A 5,166-nucleotide genomic window follows, 5' to 3' on the forward strand; every position below is an offset into this window, starting at 1 on the left:
CAGGATAGGTAGGCATATTGCATTTATTTTTCTTCCTTTTAAGTAGGGAAGTAAAGAGTCAGAGGATTCTGAATACAAGTGTGTTTTCAGAAAAATCTACGTACACTGACACTCGAGTGCGACCTGGAATGTGACGAGAGTATGTACCTGGCAGGAGGGTTCTTTGACATGTGTATTAGGCTTGAGCATTGATTACTTGCAGATATCACAGCTATTTGAGGCTGGAGATTCCAGTGGAGCCTCTTTAGCCAGAGTACTTGGCATCTCTGTCATTTTGAAGACAGGTCCCTGAAATTGTAGTGGACACAGGAGAAAGGAATTGACAAAAGTTTCCTTTGAAGCTGGCTTTTGAGGAGTATTCCATAATTTGAGATAAAATGGTATTTTTTTCACTTTTATTTTCGTGTTTCCCCAGAGCTAATATCTTAACATGTTACCATTTCATTTGGCTGCTGCTCGAAGTTGTTCAGGAGAAAATGATTCAAGCACTCATTCTATCGGTTATTAGAATAATTGAAACCTAACTAAATGACTCAGATCATCTAACCCAATGTGGGGGCCCAGTGATGCTGATAAGGGGAATGGAGTCCTCCATCCTCAGACCAGTGCTGTTTACCTCATTCCAATGGGGCTTTCTTTGCCTTTTCTTATTATTTCCCGCTACCTTATATAATTATCAACTTTTGATTTCTGCGTGCATAGAGTTATGACCTATTGTGGTCCCTTTCTACCTTTGGAATGGAATATGATGTGTCAGTGCAGATCTAATTTTTTTCTGTATCATGGTTATTTATCACATATGTTTATGTTTTGCAGGAGTGAGAGGATTGCTGTTGTACTACAATCATGGTGCAAAAATACCAGTCACCAGTGAGGGTGTGTGTATCCACCCCTTTGAATCAGTTATGGCTGTAAGTACTTGACATTTCAATTTACTATTTGGCTTCTTATTTTTAAATATTAGAATTTGATGATCTGTAAACTTAGTGTTTATTTTTTGTCTGTATTGCTTCAGAAAATGCATGTATCTTGAACATACACCCTAATGAACATATGTCAAACTGAACACACCTGTGTTACTGGCACCAAACTCAGGAACCAGAGTGTAGGTGGCCCAGTAAGAAGTCTCGCTCGGCTCCTTTTGGTCCCCACTCTGCAACCCTCTCAAAGTTAGCCACCATCTTGGCTTCTAACATCATAGGTGACTTTTCTTTTTTTTTTTTTTTTTTTTGCAGCTGGCCAGTATAGGGATGGAACCCTGGACCTTAGTGTATGAGCACCACGCACTAACCAACTGAGCAACTGGCCAGCCCCCGTTAGGTGACTGTTACCTGTTTCTGTTCTTTGTATAAATAAAAACTCAGGTGTTTTTGCATCTGGCTGCCTCTGCTCAGCATTTTGTTTGTGAGATTTATCTAGATCAATACAGTTTTTTTTTTTTTTTTTTTAAAGATGACCAGTAAAGGGATCTCAACCCTTGACTTGATGTTGTTAGCACCACGCTCAGCCAGTGAGCTAACCGACCATCCCTATATAGGATCCAAACCCATGGCCTTGGTGTTATCAGCACCACACTCTCCCGAGTGAGACACGGGCCGGCTCTTAGATTAATACAGTTTTGAAAAACAAAAACGCAAGTCCTCTTCAGGGAACAATTTAGATTAGGGGAGGTGCTTTTGTTCTTTGGGTTTTTTTGATTGAGGTATAATTTGCATACAGTGAAATGTCACATTAGGTGTACAGTAATCAGTTTTAACACAAGAGTCAGTCACACCTCTGTGAAGACACAGAATATTTGCACCCATTACCTCAGAGGGTTCCCTTGTGCCCCCTTCTCTGTCACGTGTGAGACTTTTGTTTGCAGGTGTGTGAGCGTTTCCTTAAAAAGTTCTGTTTTTCATGTTATTGACTTATCAGAAAGGCTCTTTCCTATTTGCATGTTGTGTGTGCTGCTTTGGCTTTTGGTTGTATGGAGCAAAGACCCACTCCAGCCAGCTAGAGAAGGAGTTTTGGCAGTGGGAGAACATGTGGTATGATAGGAATTGCACAGAATTCCAGGAATTTGAACTGGAGGGTGAGCTCCAAGAGCCTAGCGTTGGATAGTGGTTCCTGGCAGCTCTGAGGGCCTCGGCAGCGGTTGTCCCTAGAACTTGCCCCCATGGGACCCTGCATCCCTCTGTATGCTATAGCCTTTCTTTCCTTCCGCCAGCTTTGCACTCTTCTGGTTTTCCTTCTCTTGTGGCCTCAGCTCACATGCTTTCTCAGCTGGCCAGAACCCTTCTAGCCCCAGTTCAATTTTGTGGCATTTCTTGTCTCATTCTTTTAGTTTCTAACTGACCAATTCTTGTCACATTTCGTAGGTCACATTCTTGAGAGNTTGACAAAAGTTTCCTTTGAAGCTGGCTTTCGAGGAGTATTCCATAATTTGAGATAAAATATTATTTTTTTCCACTTTTATTTTCGTGTTTCCCCAGAGCTAATATCTTAACATGTTACCATTTCATTTGGCTGCTGCTAGAAGTTGTTCAGGAGAAAATGATTCAAGCACTCATTCTACCGGTTATTAGAATAATTGAAACCCAACTTTTCATTGTTGGAAATGAGTCAGATCGTCTAACCCAATGCGGGGGCCCAGCGATGCTGTTAAGGGGAATGGAGTCCTCCATCCTCAGACCAGTGCTGTTTACCTCATTCCACTGGGGCTTTGTTTGCCTTTTCTTATTATCTCCCCCTACCTTGTATAATTAAGTATCAACTTTTGATTTTTGTGTGTATAGAGTTATGACCTATTGTGGTCCCTTTCTACCTTTGGAATGGAATATGATGTGTCAGTGCATATCTAATTTTTTTCTGTATCATGGTTATTTATCACATATGTTTATGTTTTGCAGGAGTGAGAGGATTGCTGTTGTACTACAATCATGGTGGAAAAATACCAGTCACCAGTGAGGGTGTGTGTATCCACCACTTTGAATTAGTTATGGCTGTAAGTACTTGACATTTCACTTTACTATTTGGCTTCTTATTTTTTTTTTAAAGATGACCGGTAAGGGGATCTTAACCCTTGACTTGGTGTTGTCAGCACCACGCTCACCCAGTGAGCTGACCGGCCATCCCTATATGGGATCCGAACCCATGGCCTTGGTGTTATCAGCACCGCACTCTCCCGAGTGAGCCACGGGCCGGCCCTGGCTTCTTATTTTTAAATATTAGAATTCGATGACCTGTACACTTGGTGTTTATTGCTTGTCTATATTGCTTCACTTTTACATATTCTGTTTTTATCCTTATGAACTGTATCTAGAGTCTGTAAAATGATTTTAAAATACAAGCCTCTGAAAATCAAAATCTGCATGTTTTTAAAAAATGCACATCAGGGTAATGTGTGAATTTGAGTTAATTCTCCCTTTGAAAACTCAGAAGTGGGATTCTGACTAAATACTTCTTCCTGTGGATTTTGCTCTTTTTTTCTTTAAGTAGGAAAGGGATGTGGAGTGTGGTTTCTTCCTTCTGCTACTGCTTTGGAAGAGTGCTCTGGTTATGGGTGAATTCACTTTAGGTAGTCTTAGAACTAAGCACTATAGGATGGAGTTTTGCTTCCGTTATTTATTCAAATTACTCCATTGAATGAGTTTTTCCCCCAATATCAAATCCAAGAGTCAAATTAGAATTCCACGAAGGGGGTAAATAAAGTCTTAATAATTTGTTATTTACCTGAAGAGTTTGGCTTCAAGGAAAATAAGCATTTCACTACATGTGAAACAAAACAAATCTTTTCCATTCACCTTTTTTTTTTTTTTAAAGGTGACCGGTAAGGGGATCTTAACCCTTGACTTGGTTTTCTCAGCACCACACTCTCCCAAGTGAGCTAACCAGCCATCCCTATGTAGGGATCTGAACCCATGGCCTTGGCGTTATCAGCACCACACTTCCATTCACTTTTAAATAACTATAGAGTATTCCTTCTCTTTCTTTCTTTTTTATGTTATTATTAAGGTATACAAACAGGAAAATTCTGTATGTGCAAGAAAATGCATCTATCATGAACATACACCGTAATGAACATATGTCAAACTGAACACACCTGTGTTACTGGCACCAAGCTCAGGAACCAGAACGTAAGTGGCCCAGTAAGAAGTCTCGCTCGGCTCCTTTTGGTCCCCACTCTGCAACCCTCTCAAAGTTAGCCACCATCTTGGCTTATAACATCATAGGTGACTTTTCTTTTTTTTTTTTTTTTTTTTTTTTTTTTTGCAGCTGGCCAGTATAGGGATGGAACCCTGGACCTTAGTGTATGAGAACCACGCACTAACCAACCAAGCAACTGGCCAGCCCCCGTTAGGTGACTGTTACCTGTTTCTGTTCTTTGTATAAATAAAAACTCAGGTGTTTTTGCATCTGGCTGCCTCTGCTCAGCATTTTGTTTCTGAGATTTATCTAGATCAATACAGTTTTGAAAAACAAAAATGCAAGTCTTCTCCAGGGAACAATTTAGATTAAGGGAGGTGCTTTTAGTCTTTGGGTTTTTTTGATTGAGGTATAATCTGCATACACTGAAATGTCACATTAGGTGTACAGTTTAATCAGTTTTAACACAAGAGTCAGTCACACCTCTTTGAAGATACAGAATATTTGCACCCATTACCTCAGAGGGTTCCCTTGTGCAGCCTTCTCTGTCACGTGTGAGACTTTTCTTTGCAGGTGTGAGTGTAAGCGTTTCCTTAAAAAGTTCTGTGTTTTATGTTATTGACTTATCAGAAAGGCTGTTTCCTATTTGCATGTTGTGTGTGTTGCTTTGGCTTTGGGTTGTATGGAGCAAAGACCCACTCCAGCCAGCTAGAGAAGGAGTTTTGGCAGTGGGAGAACATGTGGTATGATAGGAATTGCACAGAATTCCAGGAATTTGAACTGGAGGGTGAGCTCCAAGAGCCTAGCATTGGATAGTGGTTCCTGGCAGCTCTGAGGGCCTCAGCAGCGGTTGTCCCTAGAACTTGCCCCCATGGGACCCTGCATCCCTCCGTATGCTAGAGCCTTTCTTTCCTTCCGCCAGCTTTGCACTCTCCTGGTTTTCCCTCTCCTGTGGCCTCAGCTCACATGCTTTCTCAGCTGGCCAGAAGCCTTCTAGCCCCAGTTCAATTTTGTGGCATTTCTTGTCGCATTCTTTTA

At 41.1% G+C, this 5,166-nt stretch overlaps 1 long non-coding RNA gene across 1 annotated transcript; it reads left to right on the forward strand.

Annotated features, from left to right (window-relative positions):
- Positions 1–819: 819 nt before the first annotated feature.
- On the forward strand, positions 820–4,418 carry LOC103583939. Its single transcript, XR_549912.1, has 2 exons — positions 820–911; positions 4,258–4,418. It is a non-coding gene; the product is annotated as an uncharacterized LOC103583939 (long non-coding RNA).
- Positions 4,419–5,166: the final 748 nt, after the last annotated feature.

This window comes from Galeopterus variegatus, unplaced genomic scaffold (genome assembly GCF_000696425.1).
Source record: "Galeopterus variegatus unplaced genomic scaffold, G_variegatus-3.0.2 Scaffold31085, whole genome shotgun sequence".
Classification (NCBI taxonomy): domain Eukaryota; kingdom Metazoa; phylum Chordata; class Mammalia; order Dermoptera; family Cynocephalidae; genus Galeopterus; species Galeopterus variegatus.